This window comes from Pseudonaja textilis, chromosome 1 (assembly GCF_049901715.1).
Source record: "Pseudonaja textilis isolate UNSWEBS1 chromosome 1, rPseTex1.2, whole genome shotgun sequence".
NCBI classification, from domain to species: domain Eukaryota; kingdom Metazoa; phylum Chordata; class Lepidosauria; order Squamata; family Elapidae; genus Pseudonaja; species Pseudonaja textilis.
In genome coordinates this window covers 196,122,523-196,137,249 of record NC_141990.1, presented here as the reverse complement: position 1 = coordinate 196,137,249, position 14,727 = coordinate 196,122,523, and the positions used below count along the sequence as shown (strand labels likewise).

At 39.6% G+C, this 14,727-nt stretch overlaps 1 protein-coding gene across 7 annotated transcripts in view; it reads left to right on the top strand.

Annotated features, from left to right (window-relative positions):
* GPD2 (glycerol-3-phosphate dehydrogenase 2) overlaps positions 1–14,727 on the top strand; it is a 106,200-nt gene that overhangs the window by 45,724 nt on the left and 45,749 nt on the right. The gene's annotated exons all lie outside the window — the stretch shown is intronic.

Genomic DNA, 14,727 nt, shown 5'->3' with positions numbered 1-14,727 from the left:
GGTTTGATCCCAGTTGTGAATCTGAGCCCATTCTCTTACTGTAGCTATATTGCAGAGGTACTGTGTGGCTCTTGGGTTCCTACATTTTTCCCTTTGTATACTTTTGCATACACCCCACACCCCAGCAGGAGTCTCTTAGTACCAACTGCTTTTTTCACCTGCTGCACTCTTTAGCTAATCAGTTAGAAAAAGTTGTGTTAGTTGCAATTCACGTTCATTAAGCTATGATGGCACAGTGGCTAGAATGCAGCATTGCAGGCTAACGCTGCCCACAGGCAGGAGTTTGATCCTGACCGGCTCAGGGTTGACTCAATCTTCCATCCTTCCGAGGTTGGTAAAATGAGGACTCAGATTGTTGGCAGCAATATGCTTACTATATAAACCACACAGAGGGGGCTGTAAAGCACCATGAAGCTGTATATATAAGTGCTATTGCTATTGCCATCTTGGCTCCCGTCCTTTTCTCCAACCAACAGAACACCACGGCAAAGAAGATTCATTGTTGTTTCTACTTCCCATAGCAAATGAAGCACACCCATCTCAAGTCTCTTCCTTCACACTGAAAAAGGATACAACTACTAGATTAGTCTTGTCCCCTTTTGCTTTCAGTGCCTCTCTGCACCCCTTTGAGTGAAAATTACTGAAAACATGCCAGAGCTAGTTCTGGGAAGAGGTTCATGTCTTTGAGCCGGGTAGATCTGTTCTTTCCTCCTGTATATTGTCTTCTGCGTTAACTTCTCTGTGGCTGGTGGATAGATGAGGCATTATCATACATGGGAGCGTGCCAAAGAACTTACTTGGTGTAAAATCTGTGTTTAGTTCCATTATTCACTGAGGTTTCCAGATGTCTCTTTTAGTCTGCCAGTAGAACGCTCCACCTACTGGCGGTTTTTGTGACACAAAAAACCATTTCATTCTTCCCTTGGATTTTCCCAAATGAAAGTTGATCTTTCATTTGCTTCTGTATGCGTATTGCTATTTCATTCAAAATGTGCTCCTGCATGCAGAACTGTCTTTTATCTATTTTTTCAAATTAGATATTTTTTAAATTCTGCCTTTGAAAAACTTTTTGCAGGCAAGCATAGATACATATGGATAAATACATGAGTTGGGTGGGGATAAAATAACCTAGCAGGTTACTCCATTTACTTTGTGTGAAGGGGAAATGAGGAAAATTAAATGTATAGCTTGCGCAAACTTAGGTTGGGGATAATGGGGAAGCAGCTCAGGCCAAAGTGACTAAAAAGGTCCTTTAACCACTTTAAAGCAGGAGGATGACATTGGAAATGTTGGATGTTCTCTGCAAAATTGATCAGTGTAGTGAATCCACAAACCTATGTTTATAGTATGAATATTTGTATATATCAGAAAAAGCTAGCTCAAAACGTCTTTGTAACCATAATACAACAATTACGGATAGGATCTGAATGTTCTGTTGAATATGTGCTTGCTATGGATCGTAGTTTTTTAGGACTGCAGTTTTGTGGGTGATTGTAAATTTATTTCTTTGCCCAATAAGTCTTGAGAAGGAGTGGTTGAAGAGAGTAGTTTTTGTTCTAATCTGAATTGTACCTTCCAGAACATCCCTTCTTCAGTTTGAGGCAGTTTGCACAAAACATAGAGGTGAGTCTGCATACATTTTCATAAAGCAACAGAGAAGTCAGCCTACCGAATCGTACTTTCTCTGAAAATTACCAAGAAACTCAATTTTGAGATAGTGGAATGCAACTAGTTACACAGCAGGATGCCCATTTAGTGACATTTTTTATTGCTCCCTGCCTAAAGGCCAGCCTTAACGGTGATTTTTTTTTTTGTCCTTATGTTAAATGGATACAGTTTTCTGTTCCTTTTTATAAGATGATTTATAGGTTTATTTTTTCCTGTTGAGATAAGGGTGTCTTAACATGCAGAACTTTTTAAAATGTTTTTTTCTAGCTACCCTCCAGCCATAGCCAGTAAACCAGATTTGCACTTTCAGAGCGTCTTTTGTGAACAAATAGCTACATAGATTTTTAAGTAGGAAACCTGAACTTCAGTATCCATCCAGATTCCTTTTGCTACCCTCTAGTGTTTCACTGCCATTCATTTTGAAGAAGCTTTAGAAGTGGTGTCTACTAATTATGGGATCCAAATGAGTCGGTTTTGCTGTGAAAAAGCTAAAGAAGGATTTTATTGCAGACAAAAGAAAATGGAATTGAAATTTGTCCTTTTTTGTTTCTTTCTTTTACTTAAAATTGTATGCCTACAATATTTAAACTTAAAAGGAAGGCTTTTAAAAATGAGAAAAGAGGCAGACCCAAACCAACAAAAAATAAAAATTAATTCAGAAAAAAAACTTTATACATATCAGTAGTTATGAGTATGTACTATATGAGTACTGTATATACTTTATGAGTACTGAGTACTGTAGACTGATCAACATGCTAATTTACTTGAATTGAGTGATCCTAAATATAATTTCTGAACTGTGAATTGAACTTCTGGTAGATTGCAGTGGTATTCAGTGAGCATGAGAACCTACTACATCAGGGATGTCCAACCTTGGCAACTTTAAGACTTGTGGACTTCAACTCCCAGAATTCCTCAGCCAGCTGGCTGAGGAATTCTGGGAGATTGAAGTCCACAAAGTCTTGCAAAGTTGCCAGGTGAACACCCTAACCCCAGCTAAAATAGTCTGTAGCAGCTTTGCCATCATCCAATCCTGAAGCCACATGTAAAGCTTGCCTTCAGTTGTCTTTTCACATAGATGCAGTCTGTTGTGCTTTACCTACATTCTGCTAGTGAATCAGTCAAGTCCCCTAGAACAGGGCTGGGCAATTAATTTTCCCAAGAAAATTATGGGAAACTGGGACTCTTATGGAGGGCTGAACCAACAGAGCCGTGAAGATGTCTTAAGCATGTACATATACCAGAGGTGTCAAACTCGATTTCATTGAGAGCCGCATCAGGGTTTTGTTTGATCTTGGAGGGCCGGGTGGGAATGTGACCAGCTCAACATCACTTGTGTCAGATTCGCCAACAGGGGCCTCTTACAGTGCTCTAACAGGGAGCTCCATTTTCACTGGCAGAGGCACTGCTGGCCGATCCTTAGTTATTTCTAGGGTGGTCCCGTGGGCCAGATCTAAGCATCCCTCCCGCGGGCCTTGACATATACCCCTATATAAGTTGGGGAAAAAAAAGTCGCCTTCAAAATAAAAGCAATCCATGCGGGCCAGACAGAGACAGCCAAGGGGCCAGATGTGGCTCAGGGGCATAAAAGCCCAGGTCTGTCAGGAAAGTGGGAAGAGCCATACATTTTCCTGAAATAATGCTAAGTCTGCATCCAAAAGAAACCTTTCAGCTGACAGGGAGGACTAGCCACCTAGTAAATCATGCCGCCTCTCCCAATTCTATCCCAAGCCAAGGAAAAGGTGAATTTGTAAGAGTGAAGCAAAGCTGAGAGGGGATATTCAGAACCTTATCTTTAACATGTTCTGGATAATTGACAATGTGCCTTTGGCAGGATAAGGATTGCTGGTGGAGCCGTCACATGTTAAGCCGGTGTTCTTTCTGCTGGCTCAAAGACTAGTACAAAGAATTTTAATTCACTGTTGAAGAAGTACCATTAATGTGTTTTTCACCTTGTGCTCCTGCCTTGCATCTCGTTTCTCAAGAAAAATGTATGAAGTCTGACACCAGAAATAGTCTGATATTCTTCTTTTTAGGCTTTTCCTAAGAATATGAAAGTTTACCATAATGAGGAACTAAAAGTCTATTTTGAGATTCGTTTTTAATCAAATAGCTAAAGGCCCAGTGCTGATAAATTTAGCTGATTTGCAAGCAGAGAGGGCTAGAGAAGAGCAAAAAATTAAAGATTTGGTGTTCTATTACTTAAACTTCAGAGCTTCAGAAAAGTTTTCTCGAGCTGCTTAAAGACAGAGGTATAGTCAAGACATGCTTTCTTGGTAAAGTAATATAGCCACCAATATTGGGGAAAGAAACGTAACTCACTCCAAAGGTCCCCAGTTCAGTCCTTGGCATTTCCAGCAGAAAGAATCTTAGCTAGTAGTCCTTTTTTTTTTTAATTACATTCCCGTTTTCAAAAAGCTCTATGCCACGTCCAGTAACAGGGTAAATAGAAGTGATCCTGGATTCATGAAGTGGAAAATATATATTAGTCTAGCACAGCTGAATATGGCAGGCAATTGAACAAAGCCGAATCAGGCAAGCAGTTTATTATTGCAAAAATGCTTCCTGCCCCATTTCACTTCCTTTCCCAGTTACTCCTGGAGGCCAACTATTAGTATAATTCTTGAAGGATATTCTTTTTGATGCCATATTCTTAATTTCTGCTTAATGGCACATACTATTCATAGCATAAGTCACATCCAGTGGAAGCCTTAGATCAGTTCTGACAAACTGAAAATGCTCAAGCTTAAAATATAGGACTACTTGCTATGCAGACCCACTAACAAAAAAAATTGCCCCTATCTTTTTTTTTTAGAAAAGTAACATAAAATCTTACCAGAAAGCAAAAAACAGAACTTCACATTTCAATAAATTCATCTTTAGATAACCTTCCACCTCTAAGTTACCCATTGATTGGATCCTGAGAAATCTTGTTTTTCAATTAGATTTAGGTGCATCCCAACATGGCCTTTGGGACAAAAACAAGTCTTCTTCACTCTGGTTGATATATCCAATTGGGGTTTGGAAGAGATGGAAAGTTAGTTTTCTTGGACCTTTAAGTGGTAATGAACTTCATCTTTAGACCAGAATTGGGAATTATGAGGTTCAGAACAGCTCCATTCCTTTTCGGAAGGAAAGATGTGGGATTCTCAGGGCCATTAAATTATTATACAAGGTAACTTTTCCAAGTACGTTTTAATGTTTGTGAAAATCATTGAGAAAAAAACTTCCAGTGATTTTGGCTAAAAGGTACTCAGTAAATGGATGATACGCAGTTCTTCCTTCTGCAGGAAAGCTGTGCAGTTTTAGAATGGTTAAGGGCAAATAAGTAAAGCCTTATGAGTTGACAAGACCACCATTTTTGATGTAAGTTTGCACATAATATAAATCTTATTGACAGAAGGTGGTTTTGGCCCAGTGTTACGTATTTTCTGATCTCTGAGCATGAAGATGATGCTTTCAATTTGTATATAATGATGAAATGCCATTTTATTCCTGCGTACTTCTTTGATCTCTTTGAAGAATCTAGACTTGGTGCCTTGGCAGCACCCAGCTAGTTGCAAACAGAAGTGCTGATGTACAACTGTTTTCACAACATAGACAGACTCACCCATAGCTTCAGTTGGAAAAATATGACCAGCCTCGACCCAGCCAAGTCCAAAAATGTCAGGGAATTTCTAGAAGCATGGCCCTCTGACAAATCAGCCATCAATAGACACATAGACATTAACAACATCTATAGATTATGCAAAAGAGACAGTCACCAAGCCCAAAAAGGAACAAAAAGACCTACGCATCTCTCCTCCAGCAATGAACACTCAGATCATCATAGATTTACTCCAAGGTTAACATCAGCCCAACAGTCAAGTAAACAATACCCCAATCAAGAAACTGCCAAAGAAGCCAACAGCAAACAGTCCAACCAAAGAATTTCTAAGACGGCCCCCACCAACACTGACAGGGCAAGAGAACAGTGGTCTTCAAACTTGACAGCTTTAAGACTTGTGGACTTCAACTCTCAGAATTCCTCCTCCAGTCATGTTAGCTCAGGAATTCTGGGAGTTGAAGTCCACAAGTCTTAAACTTGCTAAGTTTGAAGACCCTTGCTCTAGAATATAAACCGAGAGCAAAATCCACTCCAGAGGTGGTATTCGGCTGGTTCTGACCAGTTCTGGAGAACCGGTAGCAGAAATTTTGAATAGTTTGGAGAACCGGCAAATACCACCTCTGACTGGAGATTTTACAGTATCCTTCCCCTGCCACGCCCACCAAGCCACGCCCACAGAACCGGTAGTAAAAAAAAAATTGAATCCCACCACTGCCCCACTCCTTACTAGGACAGGTAGCACAGATATTACCTTGTTTGGGTAATGAAATGTCCACAAGAAAACAAGCAAGCTTCAGAGAACACTAAAGACCCCTCATTTCAACCCTAAGCTACATATATACTTCTTCATTGGTACCATATCTGTACCTTTGCACTGGTACAACCAGGTTCATAAATGTATTCTATTTCTCCCTCCCTCCCTGCTGTAAACAAAGGGGGGAAAAGTTCTTATGAAACTAGATTTAGATTTTCATTCTTTCATTTCTTCTAATTTCATAGCAATTTGTCCAAGCAGTGATATATCAGAGCGTTCATTTTCTACCACATATTGTTGCTCCAAGCTTTCTTAATTCCATTTTAAGTTTATGCAGGCAAAAAAAAAAAAAAAAAAAGTGGGGGGACATTATAAATGTTGGCTATACCAGCCAGTGCAAATCACAAACTTTACCAGGGGCTATTCGTGCTCTGTCGCAGCATCTGGAAAACTAAGCATATGTTGGATGTTAGCCTAGCTGTACACAATGTGTCCTATTTATTCAAGGTTTCCTTTGAAGCTACAACTTACAACTTTGTTTCTTAAGGGTACATGTCAGCTTCATTTAGCCTTTGTTAGTATTTGGATACTCTTGAATAGCAAAAAAAAAAAAGGACAATATTTTGGGGGAGAAATGTGGCTGCTATCCGAGCAATGATCTGTCATTTTCCCTTATGCATCTCAAGACAAATTACAAAGGGGCACAATGGAAAAGCTAGACTAGGATTTTTTGTAACCAACTTTCCCTTTATTAAAACCGGGGAAGGCATTTTTTTAAAGGTACCATATAGGACCCTGTACAGCTTTTTTTTCCCTCAGTGATTCTTTTTGTTTTAAACCAGGGGTCCCCAAGCCCCGGGCCATAGCCCACTACTGGGCCACAAGCTGTTCAAAGCCGGGGCCCTCAAAGCATCAGATGAGCACACACGCACATTCTCCCTTGTACAAGCATCAGGTGAGCACATGCATGCGTGCTCCATTTGTGTGAGCAGCAGGCAAATGGAGCTGCGTACAGACGTGTGTTTGCTTATTGCTCATGCAGAACCATTCCCTCTTCTGCCCCTCCCCCAACTGGTACGCAAAGGCAGTTGGGGAACTCTCTTTTAAATTTAGCATTATCAAAGAGCATTTGGTGATTTAAGTGGGCAGGAAACTTTCTTCTCAGTCTGATCTTCTTTGAGGGAGAGACAAGGGGAAGTTGGACATTGCCTTAAATTCAGGCTCATTTTTCTTGATGTTAAATGTGGTCAACGTTTTACATGCAGTAAATGTAGTGAAGTTTTAAAGGTTTTCCTTGAAGTATAGGTACGTTTAAAGATTGACAGATCTTTTTTCCATTATGACTTAAATAAAATCTCCATCAATACAAGTCTGAATTCTGGTAACTTCTCAGTGATGTCCATGTAGGGGTTGATGTTGTTTTGCAAGATTATTTAGGTTTTTTGCACTACCTTTTTCTGTTTCTTTCTACCTTCCATTTTAGTTTGTAGCCCTAGAATTTCTGGTGGTTTCTGTAAAATTATTAACCCTGATACCTTTTTTTGTGATCAGCCATGATTGATTGGATGCACACATTTATTTGATTATTTTTCAAATGTACACCAAAGGGCTTCCTAACCCCCTTGTAGGACTTCATCAAACAGATTGCTATGTAAACAGAGGTATTATCTGATTTGAAATTTCTTAGTGTAAGTCCTATCAAACAGACATTCATAAATTGTATTGCAGAGAAGTTATCTTGAAGGGGTCCTGCCTCCTACATTTGTTAATTAAGTAAGAATAAAAAACATCTGATAGAGATAACACAGGTTTAGGGATACATGTAAGCACTTTCTGTTGACAGTATTTAGAATTGGAGAAAGCCAATTAAGGTCTGTGGAAGTATAAAGTGACTTTGTTTCAAAAAGGATTTTTTCCTACTGTAAACTTTGCGAGATTTTATTTTAATGTATGAAGAGGAAGGGTGAAGCATAAAGAAATCAATGAGAAAAATGTAGAACATTCATTAAGCTGTCAACAGCTGGATAGGAACCCAATTTCTCTTAGACTCCTATGGCTCCTTTTTCAATGTGTGCTGAATTATGAGAAATTACAGGTTTATAATTCATTTTTGATTAATTTATAATTTTGAGAGACTTGAGGTGTTTGATTGAGCTCCAGCCCAGTTTTAAATTTAGGTAGTTGTAAAACTTCATACACTTATTTAAAACGTTTTTTTTCCCCGTTTTGAAATAAAAACAGTGTCACAAGCTGCTATTGTAAAGGTTTCTCACAGGTGAAACCCAGCATGTACATCACAATAGAATTATGACAACCTCTTATATCAGGAGAAATCCATGGGGGGGGTCAAGGAGCAAAGTGAGGAAACTATTAAGGATAGTTAAAGGCAGTCCTGAAACTCAAAATTATTTCTGAATAATTCCTACAAACTGAAAATTCTCCCATGAGCTGTTCAGAGCATCCAGTGATGGGAAAGTGCTTCAGTCCCTTCTAGGAAGGCTGGGCTTAAACTTGAGGACACTCCTCCTCCTCCACGAGACTCCTCCTTAGCGTCCCCAGTTTTAGCTCAGCCTTTCTTCAGACAGGTTGTGTTATTGTTTTCCTGATCGGAACAGAACACTGGCGATTTAGCTGATTTAGCTGATGTATTTCTCAGGTCAGGTAAAACCATAGTTTCTGTCACCAACTATGCCCACCACCCCTGGGAACCTCCAAAAGTCTTTTCGCTCTTTTTTTTTTTACGTTCCAGCCTCCTAAGGCTAAAGCCTCATTAACAGGGAGGCTTATCTTTCCAATCTGCCCAGAGGCTAAAAGCCTCTCCTTTCAGAGACATGCTACCTTAAACTTCTAAACAAGAAGACTTATCTCTCCGATCTCCCAGACGGCTGAGTAAACGCTCTGTCCCTTCGAGGTTTGAAGCTTCCATTTAAAAGTGCAGCCTTTTCCCCTTTTTATTACGAGGCTTTCCCCGCAAAACTCCTCAGGGCAGGGAATTAGCCCCTGCGCCTTCCCGCTGAGCGGTTTTGCTTTCAGCAGGCTGGGCGGTGATAGTTGCTTTAGTTTTCATTCTGCCATGAGGCAGCCGCCATTTTAAAGGCCGCATGGTTAAATTTGCTGAGTAATTGTTACTGTCTGTGAGGCAAGTTAACCAACAAGGTTTCCCTTCCTGGGGATATGGGAATGGGGGTGGGGGCTACCACCAGTCGACTGGATGATAGAGGACTTGAACTGCTGGATTCCACAGGCAATAAGTGCAGCTAAACTGATCAGTTACAGACCTCTGTACCCTCATATAGGTGCTGGGTCTGGAGGGGGGGTGTTATGGTCTCCATATTTGATATTACAAGTACTTTAGTCAAAAATTGACTGATTTAAATTCTACAAATCTTTAAGTTATTAATATATATATATCTGTGTGTTTGTGTGTGCCTGCGTGTGGGTCCGTGTATGGATGGATGGATGGATGTATATGTATATGTGTGTGTGTATATATATATATATATATATCACCTGACATCCCCATATTTACAGGATTATTCTGCCCACAATTATTTAAATCCTTGCTGTTTAAGGCCAAGAACACTGCACGGCTGGAAAATACGGGTACACCCCCCCCCCACCAAATACTCCAGGGGAAGCAGAGGATCTCATATTCTCTCAACCAGAGATAGGTAGATAGATTTAGGTATAGGTATAGATATAGATATATGTGTGTGTGTGTGTGTGTTTTCTTAAGTTTTCGCGGGTACTTACATGTATGGCATTCAGCTTTGTTCGGGTATTTTCCCACGTGATTGTAGTTGTGCTTTTAAAGTTGTAGCGACGTTTCGGCAGAATCTCATCTGCCATCATCAGGCTTCTGTATAGTGTTCATCTGTGAGTCAGGCTTTTATAGTGGTTTCAGATTTAAATTTGGGGCAGCCTATTGCTGTGCCAGAATGGTTTTTTCTTCACCCTGATTGGTTGGGAGTCTTGGTCTGTATTTATTGGTCTTGGAGTTTGCTGTGTTCTGCTTGATTGGTGTTTTTAATATCTTCTGTCTGTTCTTTGGCTCTTTTTGTATCTTGATTGGCTGGCAACATTGTAAACACAGACCAAGACTCCCAACCAATCAGCTCACAGAGAACGGGCATATCAGGTAAGTACCAACGCCCTATCTCTACAAAAAACTTGTACTCACTTGCAGTAAAAAACTCACTTTCAGTAAAATAAGATTATAGGAAGCTGATTTGGTACTGCATTCCATAGCAATTAATTTTAATTAAAGGAGTTTTTAATACTATGATCTCATGTGAATAGAAGGAAATGTCCTGATGAATTATCGATAGAAGAGAATATTTGTAGCTCAGGGTTCAACGGTGGGGTTCTTGATGATCTCTGAGCTTGGTGCTTTTCTTGCAGACATTTCATTATCAAACTGTTTGCACTGATGATGTTGCCTAGTTTGGTAATGAAATGTTTCCAAGATAATCACCAATTTCAGAGAGCACCAAGGACCTCACCATTCTGAGGAAATTGCAAGTGATTTTATTTATTGTGCAGACACAAAGCAATAAAATGGGTAAGCTTTCCAAGAGCTGTATTTGTAAATGCAGCTCTAGAAAACCGCAGTACACAAGGCTGTGATTTCATTGAAGTGGATAAAGGCAAAGTTTTCAGCCCCTTGGTTTGGGATTATCTTTCAATCCACATATTGTTTAATTGCTCTTTTGTTTAAAAATTTTGAAAAATTTCTCCCATCCATTCAATGCATTGCTGGCAAATTTGGGCCGTGTTATAAAAAGGGGGCTTGATACTGCACATGGGCTCTGTAGTAAGGATACTATAAGGAAAGGATATCTAACCTTGACAACTTTAAGACTTACGGATTTCAACTCCCAGAATTCCCCACCCAGCATGGCTGACTGGGGAATCTTGGGAGTTGAAATCCACAAGTCTTAAAAGTTGCCAGAGTTGGACATTCCTGCTGTAAGGCATCTTGTTTCTCCAGATCTGAAGTGTTTTCTTAAGGTTATCACCTACATTTCTGAGGCTGTGGTGGTACCCCTTAAAAGTTTGGTGTGTGTTTGTTTACTGGCTACTTAACCTTATCCCTGCCTCCCCAGTTCCAAGGCACAGCTCCACATATAAACGTACCAGTAGATGCCTAGTTTGCTTGTAACAAAAGGTTGGCTGTGCATTTTATAGCACTTTGGTTGCTGGAGGCACTGTCCCCAAACACTTGCAGATGATAGCTGCATCTCCTACTGTACCTGTAACAATTTAATTGTATAAGTCAGCCCAGTCAAGCATTCCCAGCACATGACTGGGAGACATGAAATTCATTGTCATTATTGTCCCTGTCATTTTGGATCATTATATCCTACTGCAGAATTTTCCTCACTCCAGTGCTTTTTTTTAACCTCCAGGAATCAGGGATTATGGCTGAATTGGAGGTGGGGGCAGGATGTGATCTACATTTACCTCAGGGGAGCCACAGATTAAATTGGCTTTGCTCGCTGACTGGCTAGATTCATCCATTTGCGTGTTCCGAGTTTAAGGCAGCAAATTTATGAGATATCTGGATGAAATGTCCAGATTTTGCTTTATTTTGTTGATGTGTTTTGGCTTGGGAATCAAATGCTGATTCTTACAGAGGGAAACCTAAAGGGAAGGAAGGTGTGTTCCAGGTCCCGTGCTGTCCTTAAAAATACAGGATTATTCTCAATGTTATTTGAGCATTATCCTGCAAATTCAATATGGAAAAAAGTAAAGTCCTACACTTAGGCAAGAAAAACCAAAAGTACACATATAGACTGGGTGAATCCAGGCTCGATAGTAGTAACTATGAAAGGGATCTTGGAGTCTTAGTGGACAACCAGCTAAATAGGAGCCAGCAGTGTGCAGCCGCCGCCAAAAAAGCTAATGCAATCCTAAATTGTATTAACAGAGGGATACAATCAAGATCAAGGGAAGTACTCATTCCACTCTATAAAGCCTTAGTAAGACCACACCTAGAGTACTGCATCCAGTTTTGGTCACCAGATTATAAAAAAGATGTTGAGACTCTAGAAAAAGTACAGAGAAGAGCAACCAGGATGATCAGGGAACTGGAGACTAAAACATGAAGAACAGTTACAGGAACTGGGCATGACTAGTCTAATGAAGAGAAGGACCAGGGGAGACATGATAGCGGTCTTCCAATATTTGAGGGGCTGCCACAGAGAGGAAGGGGTCAAGCTATTTTCTAAAGCTCCTATAGGCCAGACAAGGAATAATGGATAGAAACTGAACAAGGAGAGATTTAACCTGGAAACAAGGAGAAACTTTCTGACAGTGAGAACAATCAACCAATGGAAAAGCTTGCCCTCGGAAGTTGTGGGAGCGCCATCACTTGAGACTTTCAAGAAGAGATTGGACTGCCATTTGTCAAAAATGGTGTAGGGTCTCCCGCTTGGACGGGGGGTTGGACTAGATGACCTACAAGGTCCCTTCCAACTCTGATTATCTGTATCTAAACTCCCTTGGCATTCCCCAGTGCGCCATGGGGTAGTCAGAGAAAAGATTGCATTGAAGCATATAATTTATATGTGTGAGGTTTGGGTGAACTTAATAGCAAGCCTTTAGTTAATATGGATCTTGTTCCATGAAGTAGCGATGATGGTGTCATGGATACTGCTTTAAAGAGGAAGAGAAGGTTGCTGCAAAAAAGTGAAGCTTCCACTTCTGTGACGTTATTAAGACAGTAGCTGAACATCCCTCCCACTCAAAAAAAAATGTAAAGACAATTGTTAATTCCTCCACTATGCTTAATGAAAGAATGGGTTATTTTGGATTTTAAAGGCAATGTGACGTTTCACTTAACAACTGGGAGTGATTCGCTTAATGAATGACAAAGAGGTGGTAAAATCAGGTGCACAGTGCCTCAATTAATGACGGCACCACTTAATGGGGAATTTTCAGGCCCTATTTTAGTTGTAAGTCAAGAAGGATTTGTAATCTTTGGAAATCCCATTAGGAGCCTGTTAGAAAGGAGCTTCTTCATTGTTCAGGATCTTGTATTTGCTGAAAATTGGAAAAATGAGAAAATTCCATCGCAGGAAGAAATTATTAAGAAAATATTGGAATGTGCTGAGATGAGTAGATTGACATTTGAAATCAGAGAGCAAGAAGATAAACAATTTTATAAAATTTGGGACCTTTTCTATCAATGGTTAGATGATGAAATACGACAATAGAATACTTAGAATTTTAGATAATAAGGAATATTTTTGTTTTTTCTTTTTCTTTTGTTATTAGATACTATATTTATAAAGTGTTTTTTTTTAGGATAGAATTGGCATGATTATATGATTTGTTATAGAATAAATTACTTAAATTATAGTTATCTCATAAAGTATGAATGAATAAAAGTATAGTCAAATGATTTTTCTTAACAATGATATGAAGATATGTAAGTTAGGATTGAAAATAAGAGCTATTATGTAACATAATCGTAATTGAGACTACGAAATGGATGCACAAAACTGATGAACCAACCGACACACTGTTTGTATACAAGTATGGAAGAGAGCTGATGCTTTTATGTTTTGTCTGTTTTTGTTTGTTTGTTAAAAAAAACCAATAAAACTGTTTTCAAAAAAAAAAAGAAGGACTTGTAATCTTTGGAAATCCCATTAGGAGCCTGTTAGAAAGGAGCTTCTTCATTGTTCAGGATCTTGGAACAAAGACTTTATAAAGAATAACCAACCTATAAAATATTAGGTGCCTGTTGAACCTTTGGCCCAGGAGGATTGTCTTTGGTGTAATTTTATAAGAAGCACCTTCCTCCCATAAACTTAGGACCTCAGGACCATTTTATTTCTTCTTTATACGCAGGAGGCATCATTTGAGTGTGTCTATTCATTGGCCATTATACAGAATAACAGAGTTGGGAGGGACTTCAGAGGTCTTCTAGTCCAACCCCCTTGCATAATTAAACTTCAGTGTTTGAGTTTTGTATTTACTGGATGAAAAGATGAGTGTTTTTTTCCTACACTTGCCCACAATGTGGAAGAATTTGCCTTATAATTACTGAGAAGGAAAGAAGTCACTGCAGGTCGTTTTTATTTAGTGACCATAATTGGGATTGACAACTCGGTCTGTAAGCAAAGCAGTCACTAAGGGAACTGCAACTGTGCTTAGGATCTTACCTCAGCTTTCCTTTGCTGTACAGATGAACGTGAGGATTGGTTGGGAAGTTACTTTTTCATTACTGTCATCATTGTGAACAGTCATTGAAAGAGGCAGTCACTAAACGAGGGTTATCTGCACGAAGAACAAGCAGTGATGGAGGTGCAAATAACTGGAGACATGAAGTGAATGTCTTTTAAAAGTAGCTGGAACATCAGCTCTCATGGAAAGAGCTGCTTGCTTGGTGATATTCATGCATGTATGCTTATGCATGCCTTCAAGTCAATGTTGTCAGAGACCCTGAAGTTTTCGTAGCAAAATTTCAGAAGTGGTTTGGCCCAAGGACACACCAGCTTCCTGCATCAGGTGGGACTAAAACCCCTTTTTTCCTCGTTTCTAGTCTGATACCTTACCCGTTATACCAAACGGTCTCTTCTGGTTAATTTAAACTTGTTTGAAGCCTCTGAACCCAATTTCTGTAGTTTTTCTTCTTTCCCAGAATAACCGGGCTCTTCTTTTAACCATCCTGCTTTTATTTATTTTGGGA